A 25,590-nucleotide genomic window follows, 5' to 3' on the forward strand; every position below is an offset into this window, starting at 1 on the left:
CCATTATTTGTGAGACTCTTCTTGTTTTCTTCTGCTTCTTAAATGGAATTTATCTGTTTTGACTCCCTGAGTTTGTAGTGTGAACTTCTATGGAAGGAGACCTGTGACATTCATTGTTTCAGACTCCTTGATCTTCTAAACTTGATGTTCTTGGGATGCCCTTTATGCCATTTATGTTGACTCTCTGGATATAATCGGGTTTTGACTGTTGTTGGGTCTTTCTTTGGTGGGTCCTTCCCTTCAACTGGTTGACTGAGGGTCACTCCCCCCACCACGACTTGTATGCTGCTGTGAAGGTGCTGCCAGAAATAAACCACAAAGCCCATGAGACAAACCCACTATCTTCTCCCCTCCCACGATCCCACTATAAATAGCAAATGAACTAGTATTCATACAGGTGTAAAGAGATTAGGACTATTATAAGAAAGGAGAGTGATATAAGATGACATACTGATAGGAAAGTGATTTTGAAAGGGCAGAGGGAGGAGCATTAATAAGAGTTGGGTGTCAGAGCAATGTGGAAAGAGATACTAAAGTTTACATCATGAGTACAAAAAGAGAGCGAAGAAGGAAGAATGGAGTATGAAAAGGGAAGCATATAGTACTGGGTTTAAACAGAGAATAAAATAAAATAAAATAAAATAAAATAAAATAGTAAAGAAAAGGTAAGGCAAAAAGTAAATAACTAATAAAATTATAGGACCTAAATTGGAGAGAAAACTCCACCACAGCACTATCAACAACAAATAAGCTAAAATTAACATCGGCAGGATGGGAATAAGAGGGAAAGATGAAGGAAATAAAAGCTGAAGAGCTATCTAGAGGAATGGGAAGTGATTTTGAAGTGATAGAGGGAGAGGGAATACTAAAAGTGAAGAATGAAAACCAGGCGAAGACAGAGAAAATTAAAATTTGAGATGAAAAGGAAAGGGGAAAAAAGGAGAATAAGGAAAAATAAAAGGACAGGATGAAAGAGAAAAAGAAGAAGGAAAAGAAGAAAAAACAGGCTAGAACAAGGCAAAATTAAAAATTTTAATTTTTAATTAAATTTAATTAATTTTTAATTTATTGGAGATAAAAAAGAGTAGGAAAGTAGACTGGTAAAATTTGAGATCTGGAATACAAAATTAGTGAAGATATATAGATAAAATTGAAAAAAATGCAACAACAACTACCCTCTCTACAACCAATGAGCAAAGACTGCGAAAGGTGGAGACAGAATGTGAGCATTTTATGAGGGAGAAAAGGATGTGAGATGAACATTGACATGAAAATTGGTTTTGTGAGGCTGGACATGGGAGGAGTAATAAGAGTGCAGAAGAGAAACAAGTTGTAGCAAGAGAGAAAACAAAATTCAAAATGAAAACAATGAGAGGAAATAAGAAAGTAAAATGGGGTAAGAGAAGGCAGGGGCAAAATATGTGAATTTTAATAAACTATAGTATAAAATCTAGTGACTTACTATGCACAAACTTGAAGGACAAGAAATGAATGTTAAAAAGTCATGCAGAAAAGATATTGCAAATCATGGAGATGACCACGGTGGATTTCCTCTCAGTAGCGTTTAGTATTTACCTCTGTTTTTTCTTTCTGGATCCACTTCTGTTGATGTCAGATGTTGACACCATTTGACATTAGGCAACCTTCTCTGAGACTGCCAGTGATCGTCTGTCTATGGCTGTCTCTTTCAGTTGTTAATCTACTCTGCATTCAGCAGTCAGGCTTAAGCACCACAAGGTCTGGGCAGAGTCCCTTCTGGGGTCAGGGCTATTGTTTCCACTTAGGCTGCTGCTGCTCAGAGGGGGAATAGTCTGCCTGAGCAGGATGGTTGCTGCTGTATGGGTGATGACTCAGCACCTGGATCTGGGCAGCTTCTCTCTCAGTTCTCTCCCCAAAGCTTCTGTCCACAGTCTTTCCTCAGGTGTCTCTAGTCCACTCTGCCCCCACCTTTCCTGGAGCCCAGGGCAAGTGGCTACAAATGAAAATGTGTTTGTTGGCTCTTAAACAGCTATTTGTGTCTCCAGCTGTCCATCTCTGGTAGAGAGCAACCTTGACATTTTTGCTTCCAGTTGTTATCTTTGTACATTTTGGGCTCTGGTGCTCTAGGTTGGGGGTTCCAGCTTACAGTTTAGACTCCACACTCCTCAGGGTAATCCAACCAGCTGCTTAATTATCCATCCAGCACTGCTGCCTGTGGACACCCAGCCAGCCTTCTCGAGTCTCCATCACACTCCCTACCAATCAGGTTGTGCTGAAGCTGATTCTTCTGTCTGTCTGAGGTTATAAGGCTTCTTTCTTGCTATTGTTCAGTTGTTTACTCTGGGTGATTTCTCCACAATTTAGTTGGAATTCCAGATTGGCTCTGAAAGGAAGTTAGTGTGTCTTCTACTCACTCCCCCTCCATCTTGCAACCCTCAGGTGAGGATTAAAAATAAACAGGAAAAAAAGGACAATGCATTGTCATATTTTATGCCTATTGGGAAATATAATTGATGAGAAAAAATATTTCATCACATAACATATTTAAATAACTTTTCCATGGTTGGCTCATGTGTTAGGAAATAATCCCAAAATTTAAGTATTCTTTTATTGTTTCTGATATGTAAGAATATGTCAACACCAATGCAGAACTCCATCAGGAAAGCACTAAGCTATTTGTCTTTCTCAATACATTTACCAGGGCAAAGAAATGATAAATCAATATGACTTCAGAGGACATGCTGTTAATTAAATGAAACTCATAAGTCATCCTTTCTGTTTCCTTAGTGTCCTTTGTAAAAATTTCTCTAATTTGGCTTTAATGCATAAATGAATGAATGCATTCACTCTGACTCTAAACTGCTTCACGATTTTGTCCTTAATTTTTTTCCTACTTACTGTAAAATATCACTCTTAGCATTTCCAGTATTTCATTTGGCACTTTAGGTATTATTGCACAGCTACAGAGAGCTTACAAGTTTTAAATGTTTATAAGTAGGAAAAGCAACACTTTTCTGTAAAATATTAAAGTGTTGAAACAGAAAAACAAACTTTAAAAGTGAAATTTAAGAGTTTTGTTGAATTTGTGGACTATTTTACTATTGTGTTGTGAGAATGTCTTTTAAAACTCAATTTCAAGAGAGGTTTGGATGCCTTTGCATATATACTACATTCTTGTCTGGATAACCCTGAAAACAAGCCTTAAGCACTGAGTTCAGAAATAATAAAAGGAGTTCAATAGTATTCCTCCCATTTATACACATACACACACTACTGGAAGGGTTATGTAAGAAAATAAAATATGTAAATTTTTAGTACCTACCAAAAGCTATATAGTATTCAATATTAGGAAGTTTGGACTTCATAACAACCACATTGTATCCTGTATCTCCCTTGGCAACATTAAAACTGAAAAGATTATATATTTTGTGTAGAGGTGAGTAGTCAGGCACAGGATTTCAATCCAGGTTTTTCCAATTTTACAGTCAGGTCTTCTCCCCCTCCCCAACCCCTCCTCCCTCTCAGTAGATTAGTTATGTCTGTATGAGTGTATTATCACTAACAAATTTTAATTTTTTTCATATAATCTTCAAATAAACAAGCCTAAATTCACTGTGATAATAATAAAAAAGTTCTGTTATTCCTACAATTCCTTCATGTATAGTATATTTTAGATAAAAATTGGTTTTATTTAGAGAGAGTAAAGGGGATCTGGATAACTAAATAGTTTAGACTGAGGGTGAAATATATTGGGATAGAATTATGGATATGAAGGGTCAGAAAGCTAACAGTATAAAGTTTCCAGACACTCCCAACATACAACTACATATGAGTAACAGATCAGATTGTTAGAGTCTGTGAACTTCATGCAGATAAAGGAATAGAGGACAGAAACTATTTTTCATTATTTTCTACAAAAATGGAAGAATACAGTATTTTATCAGTTCAAATAAACAAAAGCTACTTTGTCAGTCAAAACTGATAAGACTAATAGGAAATGTCTCATAGGCAACTGTATGCTAATTCCTTTATTCAGTAATAAAAATTTTATAGAACTACTAAATCAATGATTAGTCAATGAAAAATTGTTTTATCTTATTGTGCTACTCTACTCATTAAAGTATATTATAGAAAAGGGCAAAATTCAGAGAGAACATACTAATATTTTCCAGTTTACTCAATATTCTACTATGAGTTGTAGCTGGGAAATATTGATTTTGATAATGTGATAGTAAGGGATAAAAACTTACGTTATCTATTCAAAAGATGAATAAATAATAAGTAAATTTAGTTATGTTAACAAATTTCTTTTAGAAGGTAAAGAAAATGGTTTTGAGCTTTATCAAGTATTTGATGCTACCATATATGAGGAGGGACCCTACCAAAAATAGAATTTTCCTCTGGAGGGCAAGGCCCTTGTAGAACAGGCTTCCCCCACTAGGTGAGTGTTCTAGGAACCCATCTGTATCAGTGTACCAGCTGGTGTTGTTGTGAGAGGCTGTATTTGGCTTCTGTGAAATTTTTTTGAAGACTCTTTCAACACATTTACCCATTTCACAGGATGGGTGATTTACAAATGCACCTGCCCACCATGTGCTGAGTATTCACCAGTTTTTGACAAAAAAAACTCAGCATCACCCCAGTGCCCCACCCTTCCTACTCACCTGATCTCACTCTGAGAGACTTTTTTTTTTGTTTCCCTGGTTGAAAAAAGTCCTCAAAAAGAAATGTTTTGCTGATGTGAAAGAGGTGAAACAAAAAATGACTGAAGCACTAAAAGGTATCAAAATGGATGAGTTCAAAAACTGTTTTGAGCAGTGGAAAAAATGTCTCAATAGGTGTATTGCATCAGATGGATAGTATTTACTTAGAAGATAACTGAAATTTAAACATGTAAGAATAAATAAACAATTTTTTATAAACAAATTCCAGTTTTGGTGGGGTCCCTTGTTGTAAATTATGTTTTAAATATGTATTTCACATCTGAAAGTTATAAAATCCTATTATTGAATAGAAGATGATCCTGCTCACAAGTAAATGAACATTAACCTTTATGAAACAGATCTACTTGATTTTTTTACACCAACCACATTTAGTGAATATCAAGTAGAAAGGCTGAGCAGTGATGTGAACAACAGTGTGGTGAGGTGGCCGCAGTCTATGGAGCAGCCCCCAGATTAAAACACAGGGTCCAGCAGCAGTAACGTTTGCGTGAGTGTGGTTGGGAGGGTAATAATAGTAGGGTAATAATAATAATATAGTTTTAATTTCAACATTTCACCTGAAGTGTCATATGGTATGCTTGAGTGTGATTTTGTGATATTACAGAATTACATGCTTATGATTTTGTAATAAAAGGGGAATTGTTTGTGCAAGAACCTGTATAATAGAAAATAAAATGTTTATAAATTTTCCAGAAATGAACATTCTATGTGGGATAGATCCTTGCTAACCTTACTTATATGAAACTGATAGGCAAACCAAATGACAACATGTACCCTAGAATATATTTCCTGTATATGTGATATATGTATCTGTTATTTAAATCATCTACTTTTTCAAATTAAGGTAGTCAGACATACCAGAGTAGATATCAAATGGCTGCTCTTGGTGAGTATTGACTTAGAGAACAGTCTTTGATACAGTTTACTTAAATGTTAACTTTGTCTTTCTGTCTGTCTCTCTGCATCTCACATTCATTCCAGTGAACAGGATATTAACATGGAACGTTCTCTCCAAGTTTAGATTCTAGGAACAAAGGCTGAGAACTAAGTCTGAGACTTCCTTAGCCATAAAGCAATAAATGGCAACCATTTTCACAGTCCAAAACAAAGCAAAATGCTGGACTCTAAGCAGCACTACAGAGGAGGTAACTAGGTGTTTTGTGAACCATAGTAACCACTTATTTATTATTTAGGCTGAGAGGCTGTGCACTGGATATGGGATTAGTTTGAAAAGGTTCACAGTGATATCCAATTATTAATGTTATACCTAGATATAATTAATAGTAATTAGTCTCAACTTCTTTCCTCAGTTTTGTATGCAGTAAATGAAAGAAACTTGGAATATGGGAAGCACAGTTAAATGTATGCATAAAAATTGAAAGGACTAGAGGCTGGCTCCTGCAACCCATGATTCTGGAGGAATGACAACAGGAAATGTCTACAGAAACAGTGAGAGTGGCCATTGTCCTACTCGCCATGATCCTGTGTATAGGCTCTAAGGAAAGGAGAACCTGGATTTTCTCAAGTCCTAAACAAGGACATGGAAGCTCCTTATCCCACACGTTCTTCTATAAAGCCATGTGCACATGCCACTTCCCCCATCAGGAAGTGGAGTCCATATCTTCACCCCCTTGAACCTGGTTGCATCTTGTTACATCATTGAGCATGGAATATGACAGAGAGACAATGTGTCAGTTTCCAACCAATTGTTTACGTGGTATGGAAGCTTTTTTTTCTTGCCTCTTGGAACACTCTTAGGATGTTTCCCTCTTAATACCAAATGAACAGACTGTGAGAATCCAAAGCTACTGGAGGCCATGTTTAGCTACCCTGCTTGACAACCCCACTGGAACCGTATCTAACAGTCAGCAACAACCGACCATGTGTACGAGCTATCTGGTATGTTCATCCCGGTTAATCCCTAGCTGATATCTGACTGTGACCACGTGACAGACCCCCAAAATCTCTCAGTTGAATTCAACCGACTTACCCATGAGAGACTTTAAGCCAGTAGTTTTGGAGACTCTGTTCTTCAGCAACAGATAACTGCAATCATCTATAGTTTTAAATCTGAGGTAGGTGGGTCACTTCATTTTTACCTAAGTCCATATGATTTCTTTGGAGTGTAGAAGAACAAAATGTTATTTTAAGCCAATGTGTCTTAGCTAGGGCTCTCAAACACAGAGCCTATGTGATAGTGCTAAAACAAGAAGTACAAACCCAAAGAAGCATATATGAAAAAGAAAAGGAGGGGAGGCAGAAGAAAAAACCAAATAAATGCTGGTATACTGCTAAGGTGGCTATAGTTTTATTAACAAGAATGCTTGCTGAATCATGCCAATGTCTCTGGATAGGTCAGACAGAGCTACTAGGCTTCCAAATAATCCTCTGTGGAGAGCAAGGGAGAGGAATTCATCCTTGGCTCCTTCACATCTATTGTCTCATTGATTAAAATCTGCTCAAAGAGCATTTATTCCATCACAATTCCAGGTTATGTTGCCCGTGCCTTCTTGAAAGGTGCCAAGAAGGGTGAATCAGGAATCATTGCCTTTAGCATGGAACTTCATCCCATCTATAATTTGTGGGAAGAGCCAGAGCCTCTATAGGTGGCATCAATCTAGGCTTAAGCACCATAGTTGTTGGAGCTTCTGCTCCACTGGGGCAAGTGATGCCCTATCAGAACCTGGCCCTCCCTCTGGGAAGCCCTGAAATATCAAGGAAACTTAAGAGATGAGGTCAGAACAATGGCAGTTGATGCACTCCATTGAGCAAATAAATGCCCAAGGAATCAAGAGACAGGTGAAACCAAGTGAGGCAGGGGAGACATATGAATTTGGATGTGATGCAATCCACCCAGTGGACCATCTCCCCTCATACTCCCATGGTATCCACATCTAGGGTTATAAAATAAGTATAGGTTGCACCACTTCTCTAAGGAGGGTGATGTGCAAGACCAATCATTTAAGGTAGCAGCTATTTGCATTTTTTAAAAGGCTAGAGAGAATAGGAGACTGAGCTACAATCCATTCAAAGTAGTAGTTATGCACAGTATTTTTTAAAAGGCCAGAAATAATAGGAGACTGAGCTACAAGTGGTACTTGGGCCATAATTTCTTGTCATCTCCCTTTTCCAGCATTTATTTTAAAGTTGTTTATATATAGCCAGACTTTTAGCTGGTCTCTGTATTTGTACTGTTGATCAATCTGGAGCATCACATTTGGAGTATTTATCAATTCCAGGGAGAGAGTTTCACAGACCTTTTCAAGGCTGAAAATGGAGAATGTAATTGACTCATCGCAGCTGGATGAACTTCCTGAAGAATGGTATCATATAAGGGACTCAAAGTCAGTCTCAGCTGTTAGAAAGTTGTTTATTCAGTAGGATCAATAGCTAGATAAACATAATAAGAGGAAATCTATGCTCTTAGTTCATCAATAGCTACCATTTTTGCAAACATAGCCTCTCCTTTTATGGGCCTACAGTGCAATCGCTGGAGTGGCTGATGAGAGTATCTGTCTGATATCCTTAGCATAGGTCATTCTATCTTTTATGAATTGTACCCTCTCTGGTTGGTATTATGTGAGTTATAAAGATGCACATAATTGTGCCTTCTTTTATGTATATATCCATATACCTCTTGCCCAGATTTTCTTTTCTCAATCTTGCGGTGTCACTCCTTTCTGGTTTTTGACACACCAGCTAAGCTGATCATAGTCTCTGAGTCAATATATATACACACTTCAGGCCAAATTTTCTTCCGTATAAATAAGTCTATAATCAAGTGTGCTGCTCACAGCTCTGTCCTCTGGGAAGATTACCCTTCACCATTCTCCTCTGGACTACCCTGTAAGGGCAGCAGCCATTTACTTCTGACTTCAACCAACATATTATGCTGATACATCTGATTCAGGACCAAGTCCTTTTATTTTAGTTTGATTGGTTGTAAGCAACACAGAAAAGGCCATAGATGTGAATTGAGAGAGAAGCATCAGTATTACAGAGGTAGGTGAACTGAGAGTGCCTTTGGGCCAGTTTACAAGTAAGTGATTATTACCATATTGTTGGGTTTTTCCCCATGTCTATCTAGTCTTGTATTCAATGGATCTGTACTACCAGCTCATAATCTGTTTCATGAGTCTAAAGGTCATTTAGTGCCCCATAGCCAGTCTCTATCAGGGTCTAGTAAATGGAGAGATTTTCTTTACCATGAAGGACATGACCTTGCTTTATAAATTTAGGAGTTTACATAATGATATATAAATTTGATAAGCTGAAATGTAAATATGTATAATTAAAATTTAATTCATTTCAATTTTTCTTATATTATTGTGATAAAATATATTTTTACTCCCCTGATCTTTAACAAGATTCTATTATAAATTAAAAACTACTTTTATGATTTAAGTGACAACACATATGCACTCATATAATTTATGAAGTATTTATATATTTGTTGAAATTTTGTCTATAGAATCTTTAACTTCAGTCAACAGTAAGTGTGGCATTGAATAAAAAGTTGAAAATAGAGGTACATTTTTGTTTTCTGTACTTCCTTGTTAAATGGCCTTGGACTTGATTTTAAATATGTAATCCTCATTAATTTGCTGTGTTATTGATAATTCACAATGTAATTATACTAATCTCTGACAATAAAACACAATGGGACATTTTCTTTTATCTTATTCATGTCCCATAATTTTAAGAAGTTTCTTTTTAAATTATTGATACTGTGCTCCCCAAAACAGGTGTTTTGCTTAGTGAATATGAGAACTGAAAAGGTTAAACTATTTGGGTTCAACTAGTAAGATTATCATAAATATGTATAAATATGCATCAAAAAACCAATTGTTCTTGTGAATGAACTCCTAACCATTAACAAACAGTACTTGGGGTTCTGTTGCCTGCAACCTCATCTAGGCAAAAATTCCAGAGGCAAACTTTTGGCGATAAAAGAAAGGAGTCTTCATTCAAAAGCAGGTGCTTAAACTTATTAAGTCACAGCTTTAATCACTTAAGCCTATCAATTAGGCTAAACTCTAATACCTGAGTTCTGTTTCTCCCTATTAGTTTTTTATTATCTTGTTTCTATAGGGTTAGTTTACAAACTAAAACAACATAATACACAAAAACTACACATTTTTGGAAGTATGTCAGAATTTTGCCTCAGAGCCTGTTCCACCTAGAACACCCCAAAAGTAAACTCACTACCCTGTGCCAGTCTAGCCTGATCCCTAGGCTGTGCCTGGAGTTCCTTCCCTTAAAAATTGCTATGCATTGGGAAATGCAGGCAGCTGCAGCACGATCACTCAGGCATCCTTGAGGAAGAAGAGTCTGAGAGTGTGAGCACCAGAGCACCAGGGCCAAAGCCTGAGAGAAAGTCAGGTGTCCCATGGGCTCTGGAGGCTTTTTATTTTTGTTAGATTATTTATTTATTTATTTTTAGAGAGAGGGGGAGGGAGGGAGAAAGAGAGGGAGAGAAGCATCAATGTGTGGTTGCCTCATGCAAGCTTGCCAACCAGGGAGGGGACCTGTCCTGCATCCCAGGCATGTGCCCTGACTAGAAATTGAACCAGTGACCTTTTGGTTTGCAGGTCAGCCCTCATCCACTCAGCCACACCAGCCAGAGCAGCATTCAGCTTCTCAGCCAATCCTGTCCTAGACTGCCCTCAGTGGCCTTGACAAACTCTTCCTAAGTCCCCTCCCTATTCCTCAGTGATTTGAGTTATCTTAATCAGATTTCTCCAAATCAAAACCATTCCAGAAAACAATGGGTACTGAGGTTGAGTAGAAAAGTATTATCTTTTAATTTAAGAATATATGATGAGTTATTGTTCTATCACTATGTAAGGGGACAAAGTGTAACTTGAGAACATTCAACTTGTTAATATTTTTTCAAAGGTTAAAAAAGTTAACAGATTGTAAACAATACTGCAGTGAATATAGGAGTGCACATATTCTTTTAAATTGTTGTTTCAGGATTTTTAGGATATATTTCCAGAAGTGGCATCACTGGAACAAAAGACAGTTCCGCTCTTAATTTTTTGAGGAAATTCCATACTGCTTTCCACAGTGGCTGCACCAATCTACATTCCCACCAACAGTACACGAGGATTCTCTTTTCTCCAGAAGATCTGGAAACAGTCCAAGTGCACATCAGTAGATGAGTGGATAAAAAAATCTGTAGTACATTTTCAAAATAGAATAATACTATGTGGCAGTAAAAAAAAAAGGAACTCACTTTTTGCGACAGCATGGATGGACCTGGAGATTATTATGCTACATAAAGTAAGCTAGCCAGTGAAGAACAAATACCATATGACCTCATTTATATGTGAAATCTAATGAACAAAATAAACTGACAGACAAAATACAAATGAGAATGGATAATCAAACAGACTGACCGCTGTCAGGGTGGGAGGGGGAAGGTGGGGACTAGAGGAAAGAAGGTGAAGGGATTAGCCACGAACATTTATGTGTGACCCATGGACACAGACAACACTGTGGCGATGGCCTGAGGGAAGGAGGGGTGAGGGCTGGGTAGAGATGGGTAAAGGCGGAAAAATGGGGACTATGTAACAGTATAAAAATAAAAATAAAGTTAAAAAATTAACAAAGTGTTTTTACATTTATATGAAAAATAAATTCATGTCCTTTGGCTACATGTATTTATTATCTTTATTTTATATACCTATCCTTGGGATTGTTGCTGGACTCTGGAAAATAAAAAGAGCAAAATTATTTTCATATAGTTTCTTTCTAATGAAGCTTACACTTGCATTTTACCCATATTTTCTTAACATGAGATAAGCTTACTACTCCCTTACAATAAATTAAAAATAATTATAATTTTAATTGTTTTCTTCATAATTTTTTTAATAAAGTTTACTCTCCAATTTGTTAGAATACTTTGAGTTTTGCAATACCTTATATATGGTTATTGTGTTTTATGAAAATTTTTAAAAATATATTTTATTTATTTTCAGAGAGAGAGGAAGGAAGGGAGAAAGAGAGGGAGAGAAATATCAATGTGTGGTTACCTCTCACATGGCACCCATTGGGGACCTGGCCCAGAACCCGAGCATATGGCCTGACGAGGAATTGAACCAGCAACCCTTTGGTTTGCAGGCTTCCACTCAATCCATTGAGCCACACCAGCCAGGGCTTATTAAACTTTTATTTTGAAATAATTTTAAATTTACAAAATGTAAGAATAGTAATAATATAGACAATCCAGTATATCCTTTACTCAGATTCATCAATTTTTAATATTTTGAAATATTTGCTTTATCATTGTCTTTACTTTTTTTCTAATAATATTTTGTATATTTATTTTAAATTCATAATAGGAATATGAAGTTCAGGATATTAGATATTGATACAAAACTTTAATCGATAGTCCATATGTCAATTCTATAAGCTGCCCTATATTGTCTTTTTAAGATATTATTTTTCCCAGAATTATAGGATCCTCTCTCTAATCACATATCACATTCAGCTGACATATCCCTTTAATCTCCTTTAATCCAGTAGTATTCTTTAGTCTTCAGATGACACTCCTATTTGTGAATAATACAGGTCAGTTTTTAAAATAAAATATTTCTTATTTGAAGTTTGTCTTTTATCATCAAAATCCTCCCTTAGATATAGAATCCACTGATAATTCTTGCCCAATTTTTGTTATGATGGTAGCACAATATGGGTTTTATAACTCCACCACTTACACTAAAGAATCCATAAAATGCTCCAGTGGGTCAAATAAGGACAATTTGTGCACAAAAATGAATGAATACTAGACTATAACACATTGAATAAAAAGAATTATTAACCATTATTCTTTTATCTACATAATGATACCCAGTTATTTTAATACCATTTATTGAAAGAGAAAAAAACCCCACAACTAACCTTTCTGTGATTGTTGAAGCAGGTCATTGAGAGGATGTGACCACAAGTTGACCCTCCAGCTGAACTTGAGCAATTAGAGGCCCCTTACCACTCCCCGTCCTTGGACTGTAGTTCTGCCCATCAGTACTGCCATAGCCCCAGAGCCATTTCAAAGAGGCAACCTTGAGAGATTAATGTGCTGTTGAGGTCATCTGGATGGTGTATGCTATAAACCCAGTCTAGGCCTCTGTGTAAACTTCTAAAATTCTGTCAGTCAGGTGTGAAGATCTTGACTTAACTGCTGTGTAAGACAAGCCTCATAAGTTTGTTGCTTATTAAACCTGCCACCTACCAGATCAGTGGTGGCTGAATTTATTATTGTGCTCATTTTGCAGTGTATGCAAATGTCAAATCATGTTTTATACCTGAAAGTAGTATAATGTTCTTTGTCTATTATATTTCAAAGCAATGAAAAACAACACAAAAACTATCACCTACCAAACAGACATGGTTAGCCTTTCTTTGGTGGCTCCTTGCTCACCATGTATGGGGAAGTTTTAAATTGAGGAACTCCTGATGTTGTGAGCCAACACCAATGAATTACTGGGCATCTTTAGAGAAGATCATCCTATTAGTGTGCATTTCTTCTTTGACTCAATATGCTGTCCCACTTATGTATATTCCTTGCATCAATATCATATTGTCTTGATTATTATATAGATTTACAGTAAATCTTAGGATCAGGATATAGATCCTCCAACTTTGTTATTCTTTTTAAAGTTTGTTTTGAATAAATGTTTTCCTTTGCATGTTCATAAAAATTTTAGAGTCTATTTGTCATTTTATGCACCAGGCTGATGGAATTTGAGTTTACTTGGTTTATTTATAAGATCTATAAATAAACTTTAGGAAAATCGACACCTTAACACTGAGTTTTCCAGTTCATGGACATGAAACATTGCTCCGTTTATCTTCACCTTTTAAAATTTCTCACAGCAATGTTTTGTTTTTTTTCAGTATATGGGTCTTATACATTTTTTGTTAAATGTATAATTGCTATTTATTTATATGCTATTATGAATGGAATCTGTGCATTAATTTAATTGTAGGGAACTTTTGGTTAGTATATAGAAATAAAATTGCTAAAATACCCTTGTGTTTATTGATCCCATAACCTGCAGTCTTAACTTGATACAAAGCTATTAACATTTTTAATTTCTTTGTAAGTCAGATTGCCTGATGTTTGACTTCAGACCTTTTAAATCTGTTGAGACTTATTTTATGACCCAACATATGTTCTATCCTGGTGAATTTTTCATGGGTGTTTGCAAGGAATATATATTTTCTGTTATTGGGTGAAATGTTCTATAATTGTCAATTATGTCATGAAGGTTGGTACTGAAGTCATGAAGTCTTTTCTATATTCTTACTGATTTTCTATTTTCTTTTTCTGTCAGTGACTAGGACAATGATGTTAAGATCTTTAACTATAATTGTTCATTTCTCTAACTTTCTTTTTTAATTTTGTTAGTTTTTGCTTTGTATATTTTGAAGCTCAGTTGTTAGGTACATTTACATTTGTCAGTGTTTCATCCCCCTGCTGATACAACCTTTGTGTAATCATAAAAATGTCCATAGACATTAGAGATAAATGTCTCAGTAGAGATAAATACTGATATGTCTTGTTTTAAAGTCTGCATTTTCTGATTTAAATATCTTTCCTTTCCTTTGATTTTTGTTTGCATTCATTACTTTTAACCCCTTTGTCTCTTTGATTTTAGTAGTCATCTCTTATGAAAACTATATGGTTGGAGCTTTCTTTTAAAATCTAGTCCAAGAATATTTGCCTTTTGTATAAGTTGTTTGATCTATAATCAGATATATAATTGTCGGTATGATTGACATTTTTTCCCATTTCAATATTTGTTTTTGTCTCATTGCTTCTTTTTTCCTCTGTTCCTCCTTAGCTGCTGTCTTTTTTTTTAAGATTTTATTTACTTATTTTTAGAAAGAGGGGGAGGGTGGGAGAAAGACAGGGAGAGAAACATCAATGTGTGGTTGCCTCTTATGCACCCCCTACTGGGGAACCTGGCCTGCAACCCAGGCACGTGCCCTGACTGGGAATCCAACCAGTGACCTTTTGGTTCACAGGCCAGTAATGAATTCATTGAGCCACACCAGGCAGTGTCTTAGCTGCTTTCTTTTGGGTAAAAATATGTTGTGCAACTTTAATTCCTTTATTGAATTTTTAAATTTACATTGTTTTTAGTGGTTGTCTTAAGGATTATAGTATGCATGTTTAATATTTTACAGTATACTTCAAATACATATTTACTTTTATTAAAATATAAAAACTGCACCAGTATGGTTTAATTTTCTCCTCCCTTTTTTGTTACTGTTGTGATATGTAGTACTGGTATATAGAATATAAACCCCAAAATATTGTCTTTAAACAGTCTTGTGTGTTTTAAAGGAAATAAAAGAAAAAAGTGTGCACATACTTTTATATTAATCTCAATATTTACTATTTCTTTTTTAAACACTGCTTTATTTTATTTTATTTTTTAAAATATTTTATTTATTTATTTTTTAGAGAGGGAAGGGAGGGAGATAGAGAGAGAGAGAGAAACATCAATGTGCGGTTGCTTGGGGATCATGGACTGCAACCCAGGCATGTACCCTGACTGGGAATCCAACCTGTGACACTTTGGTTCACAGCCTGCGCTCAATCCACTGAGCTACTCCAGCCAGGGCTAATATTTACTATTTCTAATATCTTTATTCCTTTTTGTGGATCCAGGTTAACTCCTGGTGCATTTTTCCTTAGTCTCATGGACTTCCACTAGCATTTTTTTGTAGCACATAAATACTTGACAGTTGATTTTTATGAATACTTTTGATAAGCCATTCTTTGGCCTCCATTGTTTCAGAAGGAATGTTAGTCAAAAAATATTCATTGCTCTGTGAGTTTTGTATTAATTTCCTCTTGTTGTTAACATTGTCTTGTTTTTTAGCAATTTGATTGTAATAGGTTTGTAATTTTCCTCTGTATCTTCCTATGTGAGGTTTATTAAAGGTTTTGGATCTGGAAGTTATTTTATAGTGCATTTGTGATGTTTTGGCCATTGTCCTCAAGAATTTTTCTGCTTCTTCCTGTTTTCCTGTTCTTGTATTCCACATTTACTTATTGTGGAATACTTGATGGTGTGCCATGCATGTCTGAGATTGTTTTGATTTTCTTCATTTGTTTAATCCTCCCCCAAAGATATGTTTATTGATTTCAGAGAGAGAGAGAGAGAGAGAGAGAGAGAGAGAGAGGAAGATCCTTGTGTGAGAGAAACATCGATCAATTGCTTCCGGGACATTCCCCAACTGGGGATGGAACTGGCTACCTAGGTATGTGCCCTGACCTGGATTGAGTTTGCAACCTTTTGGTGTATGGGATGATGCTCCTACCAGCTGAGCCACCTGGCCATGGCTCTTCAATCTATTTTTTTCTGTTTTTAATATTAGACAATTGCTACCAATCTCCTTTAAAGTTCAGTGAATCTTTCTTTGATATTTCTAATTTGCTGACAATCCCACTTGAATAATTTTTATTGTTTTTCAACTCTATAATTTCCATTTGATATGTTTCATAGTCTCTATTTCTCTGATGATCTACCCTACTTATTCACTAATTTTTAGCACAAAATTTTATAGTTCTTTGTTTTCCTTTAAGTTTTGAATATATATATATGTATATACACACATACACACACATAATGATTTGAATTTTTTAACTGCTCAATTCAACATCTCAGCACACTTGGACTTTCAGAGTTGTTTTGCTCCTTTGCACTCTAATTATTGGCAACAATTCCATATATGTTTATGCTTCTAGTAATTATTAGAAAACTGGACATTGTAGAAATACAATGCAGCAACTTTTAATTCTATTTTGCTTTCCTGAGAATTTTTGTATTTTTATTTGCTCATTTGTTCTAGTTGTTTATTTGTTTAATAGCTGATTAAATTTTCTGGGCTCGTACTTTGAAATCTCTTTCCCTCTGATATACCATCTCTATGTTTTATTTTTTCTTTCTCTCAATAGCATAGTTTTTTCTTGAATGCTTTAAAGTCAGAAAAAGATTTAAGCATAGGTTATGCTTACATAGCTCGGGCAATTAAAACTTTTTCAGTCTTTGCTCTCTAAGTTGTGTATGGCTTGAGGAACATATTCAAATAAAGAAAATGTTCAAGTTTCCCCAGGCTTTCCATTTTCATAGGGCAACTAGAGTCTTCTGAGGTATATGTAGTTTAATAGCCTTCAGCCAGAGAAGGTTGTGTGGTAAGTTAATTTTCTCAGTCATTTTTTAGGTGTCTTATTACTAAAATCTTTCTTTTGGAACGTTGGGAGCTCTGACGTTTGCCTCAAACGTTACTCACTACCTTTGACTGATAATGCTGCAGGCTCTGCAACTCTAAGTAAGAAAGGGATTATATTGCACCTGAGCAAGAATACCACAAATTCAAGGTGCTCACATGACACAGTAACACTTTATCATGAATAAAAAGATCTCAAGTTGTTATCTGAGTTTAGTCTTCTTTTAGTGTCTAAAATAATTTTAAATAATATCTTTCAATTTTATGCTTGTTTTTTTACAGAGGGGACTGCAGTAATTCCTTATAACATTACTGGATATAGAATTCTTACATTTCAATTTCTTTTTTTTTTGAAATATTTTATTTATTTATTTTTAGAGAGGGAAGGGAGGGAGATAGAGAGAGAAACATCAATGTGCAGTTGCTGGGGGTCATGGCCTGCAACCCAAGCATGTACCCTGACTGGGAATCGAACCTGCGACGCTTTGGTTCCCAGCCTGTGCTGAATCTCAATTTCTTAATTAAGCAAATTATGCATAGTTTTTTATTCCTCTTTCTTACACACAGTGTGTAGAGGGCAGTGTAGGTGTTTGTTTGCATGTTATTTTTTTCACCTTGAGATCATTCCACATTTGTTTCATTGTTTCTTAATTTTTAATCTTCATAGAATTTCTTTATGTTCACATATTGTAGGTTACTCAAATTAAGTTTTACATTGGGATAGTTAGTGGTTTCCAATGTTGTTCAATAACAATTTCTCCTGTAATATATAATTCCATGTGTTTGTATTTTTGTACTGCCATGATTAAATCATCAATGTAAATCCTAGAAATGGAATTCAGTGAAGGACAAAGAGGATGTGGTTTTGTTAGGCCAAATTCATCCATGATATTTGTGCTTTTATGCTGTCCAACAGCATTGCATGAGAGAACCTAACCTGTAAATTTTGGCCAATCTGATGAGTGAGGAATCACACTGCAGTACAGTTTTATTTTTGCACTCCTACCATAAGTTTAAATCATTCATATGTTTAATTGTGTACATTATTTTTAATTGTCTGTTATGTCTTCAATACTTTTTAAAATAAGATTCTCTTAGACAAGCTTATTGAGTAATAAGTGCAATAAAATTTACCCTTTTTAGAGTAAAATTCTGACATAAAGTCATGCAACCACTACCACAATCAAGATACAGAATATTTCCATTACTCTGAGAAGTCGCTTTGCAGTCAATTCTCTTCTGCCATTTAAGTCTTCTTTAGTTCCTCTCAGCCAAGTTTTGTTAGTTTTATTCCTAAATATTTTGTATTACTAATGCCAAATGGCATTGTTTTTATAATTTTAATTTTTGATTGTTCATTTCAAGTATATAGATATACAGTTAAATTTTTATATATTTTCTGTAAGAATGTTGCTAAACTCATGAACTCTGATAGCTTCTTAGTAGATTTAGTGGGATTTTCTATATAAATTATTGTGTTATCTGTAAATACAAATTTTATTTCTTTCTAAGCAAAATAGTATACTCCACTATTTCTGATACTACTACTATCATCATCATCATCATCATCATCATCATCATCATCATCATCATGATCTTGTATGTCTTACTGCATTTTCTGGAACGAGGGTTGGCAAACATTTCTTTAAAAGCCAGATGGTAAATCTTTTTGGTTTTGTATGTCATAGTTCTTGTCACACATTCTGCTGTTATGGTGGGAAACAAGCCATGAATAATGTGAGAACAAGTGGGCCCATAGGCCATAGTTTTCAGGGTTTTCTTCTAACTTTTTTCTCTCTGTTTATCATTTTGGAGAGGTTCTACTGCCATGTTTTAAGTTCTCTAATTTTCTCATTTGCAATGTCTAATATGTCATTAATCCCATCCAGTGTATTTTTTTATCCCTGACATTTTGTTTTTATCTCAAGATGTTTGATTTGATACTCTTTTTATGTCATCCATGTCTCTACTTATAATATTCAGTCTTTTCTCTAGCTTCTTGAATATATATATAAACTGTTCAATGTTTACTAATTCTTTTACCTGTTTCAAATTCTAGGTCAGTTTTTTTTAAAGATTTTATTTATTTATTTTTAGAGAGGGAAGGGAGGGAGAAAGAAAGAGAGAGAGAAACATCAATGTGCAATTGCTAGAGGTCATGGCCTGCAACCCAGGCATGTACCCTGACTGGGGAATGAACCTGCAACACTTTGGTTCCCAGCCCGTGCTCAATCCACTCAGCTACACCAGCCAGGGCTTCTAGGTCAGTTTTAATTGATGCTTTTTTCTCATCTGGGCTCTATTTTCATTTTATATTTTGGTTTTTACTTTTTTGCACTGATGATTTTTTTAAAATTGACTTTTGGACATTGTAGATTTTATCTTTGGATGTGTAGGACAATTTTGTTTCCCTATAAATATCTTTGAACTATTTTTCTGGAACATAATCAAATTATTTAAAAAGAGTTTGATCATTTGTTAGGTGGAACCTGAGCTTTGTTTAAACTATGGTTAATCTTTCCTCACTACTAAGACAGGACTCTTAGTACTCTAGCTGTTTTCCCATTAGTTACTAGTTTTTTTCCACTTACCGTGGTGAGAACAGTGATTTGTGTAAGGCCTGTCTGAAATCCGTTCTGTTTCTTACAAGCTTTTCAGGTTAATCTTCCCAAGATCTCAGTTTCCTCCCACAAATGGGCTGATCAATATTCAATTGACCCTGTTCAGATCTATAGTATGCTGACATAAGAAACGCCCAAACCTGCCTGCAGAGAATCTTTCAGTTTATTGGATCCCAAATTGACAATTGTTGGGAAATAAGATCTCAAATGCTCTGAAGAATGACCATGTAGCAGTTTCTTTTCTTTTTGTGTATCTATAATTGTTCAATTATAGTTGTCCCAATTTTCCCCCTTTAATACATTTGAAATTAAAGAGGGAACTAAGGAAGATTACATAAAGGTAGAGGTGGGATTGAATTACAGGGTTATTAACAAGGTTATGTATTTTCCTGAGGGCAGTTAAGACTTAGGGATATTACTTCAGGCATCTCAAAGGTATGTTAGCCTGTATACACAAGGACAATAGACATACCTTGCTTTATAAAAGAAGTTCCAGACCTGGAGTGTGACCTGCCCAGTTAGAAATTTTTGATTTATTACTTTTTTTGGTCCACAGGTATTCTTTCTAAATGCAGCTCTCTCCTACTCTGCCTTGCAAAATTGCTCTCTGAAGCTGTTTTGGTTCCCTTAGATCTCAGTTCCTTTTTTTCTTCAACCCAGAGAGGCTACTGTACTTTGCTTAGGTTCTCCCTCTTTTGCTATTCATCAGAGACTTTCTCTACACTGTTACCTCAAACAGTGATAGGGCTTGCTTCATCTGATTTCAGTCTCTGGGGAACCACTGTCCTTCACTGTCTGATGTCTAATATCTTGAGTGTCATTGTGTCATATGTTTTGTTATAGTTGTTTCAGATGAGAGAATAAGTCCAATCCTTTTTGCTCCAACTTGACTAGAAGCTGGAGTCTTTATTTTCCTAATTAAAAACAATACATAGCCTTGCCCTTGCTGGATGTCCCAATTGGCTGGAGCATCATCCTGTGAACCAAAAAAGGTTGAGGTTCGATCGTGGATCATGACAAGTATGGGAGGCAACCAATCTATGTCTCTAACATCAATGTTTCTCTCTTTCTCTTCCCCTTCCTCTCTAAAATCAATAAAAACATACTCTTGGGTTAGGATAAACAAAATAGCTTTGACCTTGTATATACAATGGACTTTGTCTTTTGTCTGTAATATATTTTGTGCACATTTTACCCAATTTTCATGTATTTTTGATTTGTAGTTGTTTTTATCAATGTAAAAGTATGTAATTTTTAATTTGTATTCACATTATAAATCTATTAATTTATTGCCTCTGAATTTTGCTTTATAGTCCAAAAGCTTTGCCATACATTTAGGTAATAGAGGAATTCAGTCATCTTTCTTCTTAGAACTTGAGTAGTAATTGTATGTTACCTTATAGGATCTGATTTCATGTATTTTTAAATGTCTACCTAGTTGTCCCAACATCATTGCTTAAAATGTCTAGCTTGACCCAGTTGTTTGAGATAATTATAATATTCCACCATCCATCCGTTGTTTCAAATTATACTAATTTTAAAGCAATTTCAAACCTAATTATCTGGGGTGAGTTTTTCTTTTACAAAGGTCAAGCAGAATCAAAAGATGGACTGAAATCACTTAGGCAAGAGTCCAAAGCCACTGGTGGTGCTCGTTAGGATTTTGGGGTGTGTTATCTCTTCAGAATTTACACTTTGATTAAACAAAATAAATATGAGACAAATTTGGCTAGTTTATGAACTCATTTATTTCTGCCTACTCAGGATATGTGAACGATTTCACATATTGCACAATAGAAAGCTTGGTTTTTCATTCTTGAAGTACAGAATTGTAGAATTTTAAGTTTGGAAATAGTTTTTTGCAACATTTCATCTGACCCTTGTATTCTCTTTAGGTGTCTAAGAGAGAAATAATAAATATGTCTATGTTTTAGTACCTCCATTCCCAGGGACATCCATACTTCTCCAAGAAGTCTTTTATATTTTTGAACATATTGTTAGTTAATCAGTCTCAGTACTTCTAGTTACTAATCTGTGGCCCACTTACCATCTCAATTCCTATATTCTCAGCTCACAGGCATGCTCTGAACTTCAGAACTATTAGGCCCATACTCACATGTCTCTACCACAAAACATTTATTAAATTGTGCCAAATTAATTATAGTCTGGTAAGTACTCTATAACCTCAGATTTTACGGAAATAAATCATTTTAATAATCACATTTTGTGTGCTTTGTAAAAGTGCAATATTTTACTATTAATGGATATGTACTCAATTAAATAAGTATCAATTGAGTGACCACCTAAAAATCTATATATCTTTTATTTTTTTGCACAATACTATATGTTATCTTCCCAAAAAGCCACATTTTGTTTTATGTCACAATATTTTGAAGACATATTCTACAAAACATTAGAATCCATGATCAGAAATACTTAGAAAATCTTTCTCTTGAGAAGTCATAATGTGCACTAACATATTACTGCTCCTGAAAGATCCAGCAGTAAAAAAATTGTTAATATTACTTATCCAAGCATTTTAGAATAGGAACTATTAATTAAATTGGAAAAGAAACAGGTTACTGTTAAATAATTTTCTTTTTTTTTACTGTATTTTATTGATTATGCTATTACAGTTGTCCCATTCCCCCTTCTCTCCCCTACCCCCTGTACCCCCTCTCCCACCCACGTTCCCCCCCTTTAGTTCATGTCCATGTGTCATTCTTATGAGTTCTTTAGCTTCTACTTTTCCCATACTATTCTTGCCCTCCCCCTATCTATTATCAACCTACATTCTATGCTACTTATTCTCTGTACCTTTTCCCCCTCTCCTCCTCCCACCCCCCCCCCTGCTGCTAGCCCTCCATGTGCCCTCCATTTCTGTGGTTCTGTTCCTGTTCTAGTTGTTTACTTAGTTTCTTTTGGTTTTGCTTTAGGTGTGGTTGTTAATAATTGTGAGTTTGCTGTCCTTTTACTATACATGTTTTTTCTTTATCTTCTTTTCTTAGATAAATCCCTTTAGCATTTTATAAAATAAGGGCTTGGTGATGATGAACTCCTTTAACTTGGCCTTATCTGAAAAGCACTTTATCTTCCCTTCCATTCTAAATGAGAGCTTTGCTGGATAGAGCAATCTGGGATGTAGGTCCTTGTCTTTCATGACTTGGAATATTTCTTTCCAGCCCCTTCTTGCCTGTAAGGTCTCTTTGGAGAAATCAGCTGACAGTCTGATGGGAACTCCTTTGTAGGTTACTGTCCCCCTTATCTCTTGCTGCTTCTAGGATTCTCTCCTTCGTTTTTACCTTGGCTAATGTAATTATGATGTGCCTTGGTGTGTTTCTTCTTGGGTCCAACTTCTTTGGGGTTCTCTGAGCTTCTTGGATTTCTTGGAAGACTGTTCCCTTTGCCAGATTGGGGAAGTTCTCCTTTATTATTTGTTCAAATAAGTGCTCCATCTGTTGCTTTTCTCCTTCCTGTTCTGGTACCCCTATAATTTGGATGTTGGAATGTTTAAAGGTGTCCTGGATGCTCTTAAGCTTTTCCTTGATTTTTTGAATTCTTATTTCATCATGCTTTCCTGCTTGGTTGATTCTATCTTCCTTCTGGTCCACTGTATTGTTTTGAGACTCAGATTCCTTTCTTTCACTATTGGCTCTCCTCCGCGTATCTTCCTGCATCTCTTTTATGGTAACCTGCATCCTTTCATCTAAATTGCACCCAAAATCAACCAATTCCGTGAGCTTTCTGATCACCAGTGTTTTGAACTGTGCATCTGATTGATTGGCTATTTCTTGGTCTCTCAAAAGGATGAGTCCTGGGGGACTGATCTGTTCTGTTGGATACGTGTCTTTTGTCTTTCCCTGTCTCTGGTCGCTCTTGTTACAGTGGGGGGCGGAGCCTTAGGTGTTGACCGGGGCTGGGCACCCTGGTCGCTAGATTGTGACGTTATATGTGTGGGCAGGAGTGGGAGGGGACAATGGCAATAGTTTTGTTCTCCCGGGCTCAGGCCCTTCCTTGGGATCCTGGCCTGGGAGCTCTGCCCTGGTCCGCAATCGCTGCCCCACAGGGTCCACCAGCCGCAGCTTGCGTACTCAGGGATCACCGCTGCATTCTTGCACCCCGGATGGCTGTTGCCCTGATTTCGTGCCAAATTTTCCCCGACCTCCGTGCGCTGCCGACCCGCGCCAGCCCCGCACCCGCCTGGCTCGTTGTCTCCTACTGGTCTGGCTGTACGGGTTTACTTCAATTTCTTGGCTGTCCGACTTCCATTCGGATAAATCCTGTCAGTTCTGAGTGATATTCTATCTGTAAATTATTGTTGTTCTAATCTTGGTTGTGCGAGGAGGCACGGTGCATCCACCTATTCCTCCATCTTGCCGGAAGTCTCTGTAAATAATTTTCTTGATGCTAACAATGTATAATGCTGTGTGCAATGACACTGCAGGTGAAATAAATAGAGCACTTAATAATATCAGCTGAATGTCAGCATGCCCTAAAATACATATATGCAAATGGTAATTATCATATGTATCAAGGATGAAATTTTATTCCAGTATTGGTAAAAAGCTGAGTTCAGAAATAAGGGTAAATTTCATTTTTCCTGATTGGGAGTATAAAAATTTAGACCCTCAGAAATTAGAAAATATTTTTTAAAGAAAGTTAATGAAAATACCACTATTCTTGAAGGATAAAAAGTGGTTTGTATATATTTACCTAAAAGTAATTTTGTTGCTGCAATGATTAGTAAATGTCCCCAGGGTACATATGCAATGTTATAAAATATACAGCAGAAGGACACACTGATGAAGGAATGACTGCCTTGCATTCAGTGTCATCTCAACATCTCCAACTGCTGAGGCATGCTCAGCCTAAGTAAAAAAAAAGGTAGAGATTCTCATTTATCCATTTTATTTTACATAGTTTTGTGTTCTTTATAGTCTCAGATATTTGTAAATGATCTGCTTCTCAAATTAATTTCTGGAGTAATAATGTTATATTTTAGTGCCACAAATTAGATATGCAAATTAGACTGAACTGAGTGTTTAATTATTATAATGATTTAGTAATGATTATGTAATATAGATAATTCTTTTATCATTTGTATTTTACATTTTAGCTTTAATATAAAATTAATTAAATTACATAATAGATAGCTAATAGAGATGCACCTAAATATATTGCTTAAATATTTAAAGATTAAATAGATGCTCAAGATTACAATATTTTTAAACAAGCTAAGAAGTAGTCACACTTTTAGAAAAGTCACAGAGTATGTTCATTCATTGGTGCTGTTTATACATATTAAGGGTATATATGTCATTGGGAAACAAGATACCTTGACAATGAAAGCTGTGAAATGAATAGAACTTATTTCTACTGTAGTACTATTTCTTCTTTTGAATATATACCTGTTTCTTCAAATAAAGTTAATTTTATTTTAAAATATCCTATGCTAGCATGTGTATGTACATATATAATATGAATATATATGGTAAAATTAAATTATAAGGTGATGAGAAAAATCAATTTTAAAGATAAAATAGAAATAATTTAAGAAAGGTTTACAAGAAAGAAGAAAAACTTATTAAAATGAAAAATAAAATTTTACTTCAACAATAGTATATAAACCTACAAAGTATCATCAAGAGCAGAAGAAACAAATCACATAGACAAGAAAATTGTTTTGTTTTTCTTTTATTGCCTGAATGAATATTATGCTGAAGAAATTGCATTTCTAATATCGGTTATGAGAGGTTACTAGTTTATATGCTGAAGTAGAAAGAACACCAAGTAAAATCAATGAATAAATTATCTCTGAAAAAAAATGACTTCATTTCTTAACTCAGAGGTAGCCATAAATTGAAGAGAGATTTATTTGTAATACCTCATTCACCTAGAATTTAATAATTTTTTTGACAAGTAGATAACAGTCTTTAAAATATTAAGTGGTACTTGCAAAGGAAAAATGATGGAGCATTTGATAACATAATTTTCCAATTTAATATTGTTTTTCAATG

Source organism: Phyllostomus hastatus, unplaced genomic scaffold (genome assembly GCF_019186645.2).
Source record: "Phyllostomus hastatus isolate PE091 unplaced genomic scaffold, TTU_PhHast_1.1 phas_contig_62, whole genome shotgun sequence".
In the NCBI taxonomy this organism is placed as follows: Eukaryota; Metazoa; Chordata; class Mammalia; order Chiroptera; family Phyllostomidae; genus Phyllostomus; species Phyllostomus hastatus.